At 42.1% G+C, this 14,563-nt stretch overlaps 1 long non-coding RNA gene across 1 annotated transcript in view; it reads left to right on the top strand.

Annotated features, from left to right (window-relative positions):
- Positions 1-4,799: 4,799 nt before the first annotated feature.
- Positions 4,800-14,563, top strand: part of LOC107514329 — a 392,292-nt gene continuing 382,528 nt past the window's right edge. The window contains exons 1-2 of the long non-coding RNA XR_004953371.1: positions 4,800-5,370; positions 8,774-9,132. This is a non-coding gene — a long non-coding RNA (uncharacterized LOC107514329). The remainder of the gene's footprint in view (positions 5,371-8,773; positions 9,133-14,563) is intronic.

The following is a 14,563-nucleotide window of genomic DNA, read 5'->3' as shown; positions in this document are numbered from 1 at the left end:
CTATGTTCTCTAAACTGTCCCACTCGGAAGACAAAGAACACAGTCACTATAGTTCTAAAGAAAGCGCCTCACATCGAGTGGGGCCAGAGGAGAGTGGCAAGCAGGACTCCTCCGGGAGGCCTCCCGCGTTGGGTCTGGAGTTTGGAGATTCGAGTTGGACTCATGCTGTTGGATCGTGGCAGGAGCCCTGAGGTTCCTCACCTGTAAAATGGGGACAACGCGTCAGTGCCACGCACATCGGGTGCTGGTCTCATTTAGTAGCTGCTCGATTGCTGCCAACTGAACACATGGTACGGAGGAGCATCTGACCTTAAACCTGGGGTCAGGTTTTAATATCTCGATTGATGCACAGACAATGAGGCAAGGCGGCTGACTTATTTGATGATGAATTAGTGGGTGAAATTTGTTTAAGTCACTTGATTGTCCTTCATTCAGCTTTCACTGGATTCCCTGCGCTATGACACCAGATTTGCCCAAATTGTCTTGGAGTCGCTCTGCAGGTGGGGCTCAGCTATGCGTTTCTCTTTAACTCTGCTTTGAGGCCTTTGTAAAAGCCAGATCTTCTGTTATTCTCGAAGACACTTTCTACAATGCGCATCTGTTTCAGGCCATCACTTACCACAGTCCTCTTTTGAACTAACCTTCCCTTTGCCTTTTTCTTCCCTTTTTTTTTTTCTTTAGAATATTCCTCCCACTGACAGCTACTCTTTTTCTACATTGTGAAGAGGCTTTGTGCTTCTGCCATTTAACTCTCACTAACAGCTTTGCTTCCCCATTTAAAAACCTTCAGCAATATTTATTTCCTTTCTTTGATTTAGATACACAGGAGAAATTCTGGTACTTTCTTCCTAACCCTCGTGCATTTGTGTGTGTGCGTGTGTGTGTGTGTGTGTGCGCGCTAGCGTGCGCGATGAAAATGAACTTGGCATCAGCATATTATTTTAGCTATTTCTACACTAGCTAACCACTAACTCATGATTTTTCTTTTTGTAATCTGGGGTTACAAGGGTGATTTTGACTTTCGTGGTAATATTTTGATTTCTTAAGAGAAAAGATGTTTTTATGTCGCAGTGCTGCCTCCTATGCTTGATGGGATATGTACACGCTACCTCCGTTAAGGGCCTGTCACACTGCATTCTCCCCCTCGCCCCTCTGATCCCTCTCCTTGGCCCTTGGTCTCCGTGAGCTTCCTAACCTTTCTCTGGTCCTTCACCTCTCACATATTTCCCTCGTCCTCCCATCCTACACCAGTGTTTTATATCTGACATTTATTTCCCTTTGCCTCTTCTTTCTAAATCCTCACTTCTGTTTTCCTAGTCTGTTTGTTTGTTTCCCTTTTTATCTTTATTTATTTTTTCTTATTAAAAGGAAAATGCCTGTAGCTATTCTTGCTGTACTAGCTGATTATTTTTCGGTTGAATTCGTATTCAGATGTAAGGCGATTCTGAACTCGGACGTGACCTGCAAGGCCAGGTGTATCCAAGATGAGGTCACAGTAGCAAGCCTGTCGTATTCCACATTTCTGGGGATGGTGTAGTTCCACCGATAACGTGAACCACGCATAGCTTCTTCCACAAGGAAGGCTCGAGGGTGAGCAAATTCTGCACTCAAATTTCTCTGGTTGAAGTAAGTTAGAAAAATAGATAACATGCTAAGTAACATTCCTGGGGCTCCATCTCCGAGACAGGGAAACACATTGAGCCATAAGGGAACCACAGTAGATCATTTCACCATTGAGGACGCCTGGCTTGTGGATATGCAATGGCCATAGAGCCAAATTCAAGGCCAAGTCATCTATGCCCAACACCTCTGCCCCTATTCACTATGTTCTGGAAAGGGGTGCACCTGACTGGCCAGCCCAGGGTCTGTTTACACAGGTGAAGCAGACAACCCTGGCTTAAAGCACAAATCAGACTTGACAAGGTCACGGGCCTGTGTCTCATCCCCCTGAAGCCTGAGGGTATTTCTGGATGCTTGATCTGACCTCGGGGTCCCCAAGATTGCTTCCTCGCCTCTCAGGCATCACGGACTCCTCGTCTCCATTTTGATCAAATGCCCTTTTAGTTCTGGTTTGATTGGCTCTTCCCTCCACCTAGCTGTCCACCTCAGCAGAGCCCAAGGAGCAGCCCTCTCCCATCCTGACTTGGCCCTCAAAGGGTGCAGGGAGGGGCACAGGCATAGACTATGCACGGCTGTAACTCCAGTAAGACTTTAAGGGGCACCCCGCTGGGAGGATACTGAAGAAAGTGTTTCAGGTCACAAGATCTCATCTCCTAGTGCTCTTTAGCTTGTGATAAACTTTACTGTGCAAAGTTTAAATAGGTGTAAACTTATGAAGGCAAGTTAGGTAGTGCCAGGTCTGGAGGGAGTACAGTTTCTAGTGTGTGAGTCAGTGGCTCTAGGTTCCCACATTTACCAGACAGAGGCCTCGATGAGACTGAACTTGACTGCTGTCCTGTTTGCTTGGAGTGAGAGTGCCATGCAAAGTACCTGGAGACCCTGAGTGATGAGGAGCTGGGCTTTTATTGGGCCTCCGGCCAGGCCCGGGCAGTTGCCTGCTGTGCAGGCTGCAAACTAACACATGGATACGCGACAGGCTTCCTGGAGCAGGTGCCTCCCTCTTGTCGCTGGAGGCTGCTGAGCACGACTGCAAGAAACCCCAGTAGAGAAAAGAGCCGCCTTTGCTCAGGTAGTTCCCAGCAATCACGAAAGGCAATGGAAGGCACTGAGAAGAGAGAAGTGAAGCAATACGTGAAACTGAATCTGACTGTGAAAGTCGGGAGCACTGAGGGGTGGGGCGGGGGGGCCTGGGCATCAATGCTGGGGTGGAATTTCCAAGCCAGAGTCTGAACCAGAGCAGTTTGTAATGTGGCTCTTTTGGGAATCCCACAGCGGCACTTCTTGGCTGCACAACAACCCCCCTGTGCCCAGACTTTTATCTGTAAAACAGGAGGGTAGCAGTGCCTGTTGCACAGTGAGGAACAATGAGTTCAAGCACGCAAAGCATTTATAGCACAACATAGCACGTGGGTCAAGGTTAATTTTACTATCAATGTGACTGAGCCACAGGGTAACCGGATATCCAGTTAGACAAATTCTGGGTGCGTCGCTGAGGGTGTTTCTAGATGAGGCTAGCATTTGACTTGTTAGACGATCTGAAGCAATTGGCCCTCCCCAGTGAGGGCAGGCCTCCTCCAGTCTGTAGAGGGCCTGAAGGGAACCGGAGGAGGAAGGTTGAACTTTCTCTGCCTGACTGAAGCTGGGACCCTGTCCTCTCCTGCCCTCAGCATTCCTGGTTCAGGCCTTCAGAGCCAGACTAGCATCTACACCATCAGTTCTCTGGCTCTCAGGCCGTTGACCTATGCCGCCGGCCTTCCTGGGTCTCCAGCCCGCAGGTGGCAGATGGTAGAACTTCTTAGCCTCCATAACTGTGTGAATTGATACTTTATAATAAATCTCTGTATATCTATATCTTATTGGTTCTGAAGAACTTTGACTAATACACTGCAGAACTCACCCTATAATATTGGTGAGGATTACTATTCTGTAAGTACTTGGCCCTAACTCCAGCTCTCCTATAATGTCTGCACAGCTCCACTCCATTCTGAGACCATTGGAGAAACATCACTGGACCAAGTTCTGAAGATTTTTGTCAAAATCCAGAAGGATTTTAAGTCGAAATTTTCTAAATTTATACCCTGGGTTGAGTCGGCCTCATTTTCTTACTGTTTCATACATGGAAATAGAGGCTAAAGTGGATCATACCCATCTGGATTCTAATTTTTGGATGTGTATTTATTGTAAGAGCTGTGAGCCAACTACACCAGGCCAGATTCGTTATCTTTTGATAATTGGAGGAGAGAGAAAAAGACGAGAATAGAGAGGGGTAAGTACGCAATCAAATCACAGATTTAAAGTGCCTTGATCATAATTTTGAAACATAAAGTGGAATAAGATAAAAGCTAGACAATCAATAAAAAATTGAAAGTAATTTTATCTTGGTGTAATTTTAGGAATTTTTCTTGAGCAGTGAATGAGTAACAAGTTTTACAACAGTTTCGCCTGCTTCTTAAGGGTCTAGTGACTATTGAATGTCTCTGATGACACCATCAGACTTATAGAAAATGTCTTCCCAAGAGACCTGGAGGAAACAGTGAGATTTGTTACATCATGCTCCAATAATGGCATTAATGTATGCCACCGTCAGCTCGGACAAATGGGGTCGCTCAAGGATGGGTTCATAGGGACTTTGTTGCTTGTAATAATATAGTCATTTCGTTTCCTTAGATTCCTTACTTATAATCTGTTGCAGAAGATGGGTTTTTAGGGGTGCCGACTTTGCTTAAAGGAACGAAACATGACGATAGAAATTAGCAAGACATTCTGAACCTCTCAAAGATCCAATTTGACTTTCTGAAACCCAAATTAGATGGTTATTGATTTCAAATAGTTGAAGAACTACCAACAGGAAAAGGCATTTTCTTGTTGCTCAGGGCTTCTGTGTCTTTGCTTCCCAATTCTAGAAGTCAGATGAAGGTTTTCAGTTGGATGGAAGTCTAAATATGTATGGATGATGAAGAGAGAGGGAGAAAAACAAGCCAATGTGATTAAAAGGAGTTCTAAATTGTTTGAAAATTTAAGTGGGAACCTCATAATTTTAAATCTGTCTTTCTTTTCTTTCTTTTTTTTTTTTTTTAGGTAGAGAAAGTCATAATATTTGAACTCATGGTCAATCTTGTCTTATTATATTAATTTTTAGCATTTGATCGTAGTCTACATATGATGCAATACTTTGGATTTTATCTTTATTAGATCTCTAATGCCTAAAGGTATTTCAGTTTGATACTTTTACTGAGCACCTATTGTGTGCTAGGTTCTGTAAATCAAAGACAAATGAGAGAGGCTCCTGGTGCTGGAGGAGTTCACAATTTAACAAAGAGGCTGAGCAAATCGCCCCCCGAGCAAATTGGAGGGCTGTCTCATGATGAGATGTGATCTTTTGCGGCTCCCTAGATACCACCACAACTTGGGAAAAAAGTTTCCTTCCATTCTTAATGTTTCCTTTGTATTTATTTTGAGCATAAAGTCATTGATTAGGGATTGTATTGCCTATTTTGTGCATTCCTTTGCCTCCTAAAGTTAACACTTGTGAAAGGCTAAGAACATCTTGACTACTCAATTAGGACTTCAACAAGCACAGCTGAGGGCACTCTTCTGAGATGAGGGTGGCTATAAACGCTGAGAGTCTGCAAACACCAGTGAGTCTGGGTCAGGTGAGAGATGAGCTGAAGCTGCTGAGAGGGGGCTCATTTCGAAACCCTGTAGTTTACATGTTGGGAAGGTTCATTTAAGAGCAGTCAACCTCTCTAGGTAAGTGGACTCTTCTTATCTGCTCAACTGGTAGGAGCACTTTTCTAAGTTAAGGAGGATTAGGGGTCACCTAGGGTGGTGGCTTAGATGAAGAGACTCCCAGAGCCCTACAACAAGGGGGACACAGAAACTTGTTTCTCATAAATTCCCAGGTGATTGTGATGTCAGAGGTCCAAGGCCCATATTTTGAGAAATCGTCTGTCTGTTGAGTGGGTACCCAGGCCCCACTCGTTGGCTCCCAGTGACTCCTTATCTGCAAACTTGTCTCCTGGTTCCCTGTTCTAGCCAAACCTACCCCCTGACCTGGGAACTGCTGCTTTTTCCTTTCTCGGAGTTGTCTCTCCTTTATACCAGCCTCGAATGTCACCTCTCCACCAAATATAGGCTCGGCATTCCCCAAGTTAGGTTCACATCTCTCTATGACCCTTCAATCAACTCTTGTCCTGCTCATTGTGGATGCCAGTTGATAAATAGTAGTTGGACTAGTGATTATTGGTTATTACTAATGCCATTTTTCTATTCCACTTTTTGCTTTTGCCTTAGCTTGGGCTGCCATAATAAAATACCCTAGATTGGGCAATTTGAACAACAAACATTTATTTTCGCAGTCCTGAAGGCTGGATGTCCAAGATCAAGGTGCTGGCCAGAGTGGTGTGCAGGGAGGGCTCTCTCCTAGCTTGTAGGTGGCTATCTTCTCCCTGTCTTCTCACATGGCCTTTTCTCAATGTATGCCTGCGGAGAGTACCAGAGCTCTCTCTTCCTCTTCTTCTAAGACCACTAATTCTATCCTATCAGAGCCGTGCCCCTATGACCTCATTTAATCTTAGTTACCTCTTAAAAGACCTGTCTCCAAATATAGTCACATTGGGGGTTAGGGCTTTCACATGCATTTTGGGAGGACACAGTTCAGTCCACAGTCGCTTTCTGGGCACAATAGCAAATGGCTTTAAGTAAAAAAAAGAATAAAGTTGATTCTTATAATTCATGGATTCTATATCTGTTAATTTGCCTACTCCCTAAAATTTATTTGCAACCCTATGTCAATACTTGTAGAGCTTTCAAGGGTACTTATGGACATGAAGTGTGGCAAAAATTTTGAGTTGATCATCTTGAAAGTTCTCAGCTGAAGTGAAACAAGATAATACTGCTCCTTGTTTCAATTCTAGTACTGTAAACTTGTGTCCTTTTCAACAGTCTTAGCGCTACATTTTTCAAATTTCTGTGTGTGTGTGTGTGTGTGTGTGTTTGGTTTTTTTTTTTTTTTTTTTTTTTGCGGGGAGTGGGATGGGGTGGGTTGGTGATTTGCTGTTTAAAATGGTCCCCGAGCATAGTGCTGAAGTACTGTCTGGTGTTCCTAAGAAGGCTGTAATGTGTCTCATGGAGAAAATGTGTGTGTTAGATAAGCTTCCTTCAGGCATGACTTATAGTGCTGTTGGCTATGATATCAATGTTAATGAATCAACACTGTATATTAAAGTGTCTTTAAACCGAAACATGTAAAACAAGGTTATGAAGTGATTGGATGATGAACATGTGACCAGAGGCTTGCAGGAACCTAACCCTGTATTTCCCCAGGGGCCATAGTCAGTATTTGCTAATTCAATGTTTGCTGTGACTTTGTAGAACATAACTACCATGGAATTCGACTGTAGAATCGATTGTATATTAAATGAACAGACTGTGTGTACCGAATGCCAAGAAACCCAAAGGAAAGTACAATATGCATTAGTTATTTGGCTTTCTGTTGTTGACCCAATGCTGAACATTTAAATATTTGTAAGCATGTGAATACTTGATGGAAGTCTGGCTTTTTGAATATCAGTTTTGACATCGTTAGTGGTTATAATATAGTGGATATTCTGGAGCAAGGACAGGGGTCAGGGTTGCGGGGAGTCATTGCAAACAATTTATTACAACTGGAAATCTTCCTGTTTCCTACTAACTAGTGAAACTGAGATCAACTGACTGGCAGAAGTGCAAAAACACCAGTATTTGACTTTTGAATTCAACACCATTTAAAAAACGTAATGACCAACTGGGATGGCTTTACTTTTTTTTTTATTAGTTTTTAAATATAAATGTTGCTTTGCCAGCATGACATAGAAGATTGCACATTCTTCACTTATAAATCTCAATTGTGCCAGATATATAAACAAGTTGAAGTGGCCTCTTGGCTAATAAATAGGTTTTAAGAGCATCCTTTCAGTTTTGGTTGGTTCAATCCTGCCTGAGGTGTTTATGTGATCAGGCCATTGGCTGGGGCACCTGCAACACCAAGTTATTACACAGTAGACTCTATTTGCATAATATCAAGTGCAGGTTTCTTTGGCAACCCCGCTAGCTTAGCCATTATTGCTCAAATTTTAATGAAAAGAGAAGTGTTGAACATGTGGAGAAAGCCATTTTAGCGACAACTACCTGTATCATTTAAACATTTATCCCCAAACTGTTCTTTTGGACAATTGAGTCCTTGCAAACTTGTAATTTCCTTGGGGAATGCAAACAAACAAGACAACAGACAAACACCCTCCAGGGAAGTCCTAGGACTGTCTAGGTGTGAAGGAAGCAAGTCCTGCCTCTGGGACACCAGGTCATTGTTTGCAGCTGTGGATTTTTCCCATTTTAAATTGTGAAGATGGAAAAATATTCTAGAGTATGGTGTGTGTGTTGGGGGGTGGGAATTCGCCTCCACAGAGTCCAAGTCAAGCCTGGCCCAACATGTCAACAGCGAGTTAAGCCCTGATCACGGACACCCTGACAGCCTCAGCTCTGGCTGCGAGACTGTGTGCGGCGATAATGCCTACGTGAACTTTGTCCCTGGGTGTGTGTTTTTGGAGCGTGCCAGGGTGACATTCAGCCTCTACATTTATTTTTATGATAATTCCGAGTAAATTGTGGTGCAATAAACTCTTCAAGCCTGTCTTTCTTGTGAAAGCCCTGAATCAATCAGCTGTGGGCTTTTTGGGGGGCTTTTCAATGTATAGTGATCATTTAGATTTGACGTGCATTGTGAGACCTGAGCTTGCCTCCTCTCTCTGGTCTGTCATTAATTCCAGCCTTTGCTATTCTGAAGTACAGTGAAGGATGGCTGAGAAATCATTGCCCTCTTCAGCTCTGTTATTGCACAAAATAGCAGCGCAATAATTTTTTGTCAATGTTTTACTCTAAAAGCTTTCTACGTCAGTTTTGAAAAGGAAGCAATAAAGCCCATTCAATGGTATGAATAAAAATCCTTTGAGGGTTAGGAGCAGAGCTTCTTTTCTTCAGCTGGTAATCAAATTGGAGCTAAAATGAAATTGAGTTTTCTTATGAAAATAGCCTTTGTTGCTGGGAAGGCTGGTAATTCATAAACAATAACCTGCTCTTTTGTGTGGATAATAATATATTCATGTTCTTTCAATAGGGTAAAAGCCAGACCTAGTGCATTATGGTACAGTAAAAATAGCAGAAGGAGCTGGCTGGAATGATCTTGAAGAAGAAATGTAGCGTTCGGTGACTTCAGCTTTCAGCATCCCTCAGAAATGGCACTTTGCTTGATTTGTGCGCTGGTTTTCGTTGTTGATTTGTTGCTGCCATAGAATATTTGGTTAATTGTGGATGGTCTCAAGCTGTGCTCATCACTGCCACGGCTGCTGCGGCTGCTGGAGACTAAGCCTGCTGCCACAGGACGTCCGTAATTCACAGGAGCTGGCTCTCAGAGCCCACGAGGACTAAAGTCCCAGAGCCTTGGACCAGACAGGCAGCTGGACGAGGGCACAGGAGGTAGGCTGCTCGGTCTCCCCTGCAGGAGGAGCGGGGTATCCTTGGGCTTCACAGGGAGCTGGTGAAGTTGGGGGGACAATTTACTGTGCCTTTTCACTGGGTGTTGAGGGGGTGTAGAGGGGAAGAGTATCTGGTTGTCTGAACTGCTGTGACATCCAACTGGATCACAGGTGAGGCAGGGTGGCTCTGTGGGTGAGATGGTGTGAGGCCTTTTTGAGGGAGCCTGAGGGGCGTGTCTGCTGGCCACTGGGGTTGTGCTTAAAGTCCTTGAGGACCTGGTAGTACCTGGGTGCTGGGAACTCTGTGACCTGGAGGCAGAATGACTGTTTCTTCTGTTGAAATCTGTGTTTGTTGAGATCAGCTTGGAAACCCCCTGTGCAGGAATCCCAACCATGCTGTTGGGATTTAGGTGGGGCTGGAATTGCCACCTATGGACTCATCAGTGACTGTTGCTACTTGGGCATCAGCGACTTTTGTTCTCTTTCTCAAGTTGGTAAAAAGTTATGTTCTGATGATTACAAAATTATGTGCCAACCCCACCTGAATGTTGGATTGTGAAAATAGCACGGTGTTCCTGGACCCAGATCTAGGGGCTAGGGCTAGTCAGATAAAGGGCATGTTCTGTGGAGGTCATTTCCTGTTACCATTTAAACACAGAGCTTTAAGAATAATGAAGCGTTAACTCGTCCATTGAGGTTCCTAATAGAATGTTCTAGCCGTTCATCTGGGAATCATTTTTGGTTGTCTTTTAAGTTCTAATTTCTTGGATCTGAAAATAGTTCAATGGACAAATAGAAAAAAAAAAAGAAAAAAGGGAAAAACACTTTTGAATGCTGAGAATTTTATAGGACGGTGTAAGCAATGTTAACGCTGGTCAGAATAAGGTCATTCTCGCTGGATTTGATTGTTTGGTGAACAACGGTCCTTTTATGTCCATGGTAGTTTCACTCAGGGTTACCTTTTTATGTGAGGGTCCTACAAAATAATGGGTATTTTTCTGGCTTAGCCTAAGGATTCTGCAGAGTCCATTCTTGGTTCAGAACTGAAGAATGGAGAAATTGAAATGAATACCACAGTGTGCAATTTTAAACTACTAAACTTTGACAGTTTCAGAGAAGCCGAATCAATAAACAGTGAATCTACCCTATGGAAATGATCGGAAAACAGAAAATGAGAGAATAGCAGAGTGTTTATTTGCACTCACATGTGGCAGGGATGTGTGCTAGGTTTAATGCTGGCTAACAGGTATTTTTGTGTTGTTTTGGTATTTTAACAATGAAATTGTGTGCTTAACAAAAGGAACTTTTAAAGGCACAGTGGAAGCTGACAGTTGAGGTAATATATGTCATTATCCAATTAGTTTACATGAGTGTATGTTTTTATGCTTAACATACCTCTATGTATTTTCAGCTCTAACAAATATGACTTTCACTGGAGTCTTTCAAAATGAGAATTCTAATTGTATGTATTTTACTCTGCTGCAGTTAGTCTTCTGTGCTTTTCAATATCATGAGCACCTTAATAAATTTTGAGTTTTAAATCTATTTTCACATTCATTTTGGAGGGTGGGGGAAAGCCAGGATTCTTTTGGCTTTCATTATATACTTTGTCAGAAAACCTCCTGACAAGTTCCTTCTTACTTTCTCCCACTGACAGAGCTGCATTGCATGGTGGCTTTATTCTTATGCTAAAGTTGAATCGATGTGAAAGAAAAGATTGCTAATTGTCAAAGAATTAGCTTTCAACTTCACGTAAAGGAAACGACAAAGAAAAGTTCTTGGAGTATTTTTACTGTGGAAAAAAATGATGAAAAATAGAGTTTATTCATTATGGAAACCATTGATCAAGTATCACAGCCCATTTTCAACCTGAAAGTTGTAATTTTCTTCGTTTTAACTATTTGGTGGTCTTGATGAAAAGTTCTCCTTTTAATAATTCCTGTTTTGACATTCATTGGCTTTGCTTTATTACAGCTGAGATGTGTGTGGTAAAGAAAGGGTTTCTGTTGGGTGGTTATGGGGATTCAACAGTCCCAAGAGGGGAGCACAGCTGGAGGGCAGCTGCTTGGAAGGCAGAACATCGGTGCTTGGGACTCTGGTCTTGTGTCTGAGTTTTCTCTCCTGTTATTTAAAAAAGAGAAAAGCAAGTTATACTTACTGTCCCCTACTTCGGATATCCAAGTGCATTTTTTTTTCCTGCATTCCATTCTCGGTAGTGAATGATGTCATAGCATAAGCTGTTACAGGGGATGGCATCCACATTCACAACTGGTCCCAAAACAGCCCCTTCCATCAGCCCCAGAGCACATGACAGGGTGCATTTGGGAGTGTGGTGGACATTCCACTGAAGCGGGCCTTTAGGCTGGAATCAAAGACTGGGTGTTACCATGGAAAGAAGATCTTCCACCAGTAATGCTGGATGTATAGTGTTGTCCATAAAATTTGTAATGGCTGAGAGAAGAATGTGGAGGCGTCCTCTCCCACTCTTTGCTGATCATTGAGGTCAGTTCTCGTTCATCTGTGCTGAGCCCACACTCCTGTCCCTGCTCTGGTTTCAGCCTCGGAATGGCGATGCAGAGACCCTAGTCCTCCCTTCTTGGGCCCCTGTGGCATCCCCAAACCCCAGAGGTGTTGTCCATCTCTGTTGGAAGAGGAGCACTTCTTTCTTCCTGAGGATTTGGGTCTCCCAGGGTGGACAGGGTGAGAGAAGTGAGTAAAAATGAGTGTCTCAGGGACTCCGGAGGTATAGACACACCAACAAGGCAGGGGCTTACTCTAGAGCTTTCTCGGATAAAGCACAGAAACCTGTTCAGTAAACCCTCCAAATGCTCGTTGAGCTCCCTGCTCTAGATTATGCCAGCTCCACCAGGATCACAGCAACACTGTGTTCATCTCACCTTGAATGGTGACATCAAGTCTTTGGTTTCCAGCCTGTAGGCCCGTTAGGGCTGAGTGAGAGTCCACTGCCACCTCAAGGCTCCTGACTCATGCCCGCTGTTGAGACCGATGTGGGAGTCAGCAGCAGCTTTGGTTTCCATGAAGAGAGTGAGGCTGACTCCCCACCACACGGAGCTTGCCCCGGGAGCCCGCGCTTCCACAGAGCGCAGGCAGTCACTCTCCTCTCGCACCGCACCGCGCAGGCGACCTAGATCAGCACCCATGGACTTGAGGAAGTGCTTCTCCTGGTGTGTGAAACCATACTTGAGTGGATCAAATCATGGCAGCTTCTGACAGATGTGAGATTGACTTAGTTTTCTCTAATGATTTTTATTTTAAATGTAGAATTGACTCTCAAGGAAGAGGAGAGAGGAATAAACAAAAGGGTAAAAAAACCACAGAGGAAAACATTAAACTGGTCCACTGCAACTTGTCTTATCTTACTGATGTTGCCTAACACAAGGTGAACTGAACCTGTAAATGAGAAGGCAAATAACGTGAATTCGCGCTAAGGTAAATGTCAATGAAGTCTAAAGGTGTTTCATTATTTATTTTTATAGACCGCTATTCTCCCAGTAACATGGACCTTTATTCTCCCAGTAACGTTATTTAAACCTTTTAATCCTTGATTATCAACTGATTTGTGGTTACCTTGGCCAGATTTGCTTTTCTACAAGACAAGAAAGTTTATTAGGTATGTAATAGGGATGTTTGAATGCATTTTTTTTTTTAAGAAATCAGAATGTAGATTAAAACTAATGACTTTGACTATTAGAAAAGGGTTAGATATAAAAATTGGGTACAAAATATGTAGTGTTTTTTTTTTTTTTAATAACACCAGCCAACATCAACAATTTCAAAGGACATTACGCAGATAATTATCTGTCAAAAATTGTATTATGGTGTTTCTTTCATTTTTCTTTTTCTGTTTTAATCTGCACTTCTTGCCCTTTTCATCTCTGATACTTTAAGGGCTTACGATAAATACTTTTCTATTGCTCTATGCAAATTATATCTCTAAAGGTCAAAGATCTGGTACGAAGCCTGTCATGACTTTGATAATTTCCTTGCGCTGTTGAAAATTAAGAGCTTATTTACAGATGGTTGCTTCTTGTACACGGCTGACACATAAGGTCTACAAATCTCACTTTATTTTGTGTTCTCACCCCAAGCACACATTTCATAAACCAAATGGCTGAATCTTCCTCCAGCTATTTCTGAAAAATTACAGACTACTGAAAGACAAACCTGAAAATATGCAATTATCTATTTTATCCCAGTTTTAGTTTTGCCTCAGTGTACACTATTAAGAATGATATCCTTCAGGTTTCTTGGATGTTTTATCTCAAAAGTAAAAAAACGTAACTAGCATTTTTTGCAAGGTAGTGGATCAGTTCTCAAAATATTGTTTCTTTTTTTGTTTGTTTGTTTTTGAAAAAGTTAAAACAATATTTTAGGATGTAATTGTTGTGTCAAAATTCCTGGCCCCTGAGAGAAAGCATTCAATTAGACGATTTTTAAAAATCATTCTAGAAATATCTAGTGTGCATTTCCAGCATGGAGAACATTTATTTTCTACATTATGGTTTCGATGTCTTTTATAACTGATGTTTAGGGATTTATAAGTATGCTTGTTTCTGGAGACTGGTTGAGATTATTATTAGAGTTAATTTTTATTCTTTTCTCAGTATTTAATAAGGATACATTTTGTAGCACATACCATCTATCCAATTGGTTTATTATTTAAATAATAAATTTATTATTTAAATGTTTCAACTATAATTATTTAAATAATAAATAATTATAGTTAAAACATTTTTGCTATTAAGCTTTAATTTGAAGTAAAGATTTGAAAATATAAATTTAAAGAAAAAATAAGGGAAACCTAACAGTGTCCACAATGAACAACGTTGGGCATTAAGTGAATATAGTGCAGTATGCAGTACCTGGAGGCATAATAGTCCCTTCACCCTGGGTCATTTTAATTCTTTAACACTAGTTTATTAACTTTGGATATAAATGTATCATTTTCCTTCTTTGGGATTTTTTGATTATTTGACCCCTCCTCCCCTTGCCACTATCTTTTCCATTCCTGACCCTAGCTACTGCTCTGGGCCATATGTCCTTCAGCTGAAAACAAAGGAGTTATTTACATTGGTTCCTGGGGGCATTTCAGTCCTTACATTGTTATTTTCAAGGAACACACACCCAACATACAAACGGTCAAACTCCAAATCATGCAGATTTGCATTCTCATCCCTAATATGTGTAAGCCCAGAGAGCAAGAGTATAAATGCAGACCCACGTATCAATATTTCGGTTACAAACCAAACTAACAAATGTAGGTGCTGGCTCCTATCTAGATGAAAGTGTCTCCATGATAACGTAGAAGCCTAATTTGAATGTAGAATTTACACCTTTGGGGACTTGGCCCTGGAATCTGGTAGGTTCAGATAAATTGGCTCCAGAGCTACTGCCAACTACCCATTCCTGTC

This window comes from Rousettus aegyptiacus, unplaced genomic scaffold (assembly GCF_014176215.1).
Source record: "Rousettus aegyptiacus isolate mRouAeg1 unplaced genomic scaffold, mRouAeg1.p scaffold_m13_p_11, whole genome shotgun sequence".
Taxonomy (NCBI): domain Eukaryota; kingdom Metazoa; phylum Chordata; class Mammalia; order Chiroptera; family Pteropodidae; genus Rousettus; species Rousettus aegyptiacus.
Note: the sequence above shows the minus strand (reverse complement) of the source record. Positions and strands in the feature narration are given on the sequence as shown.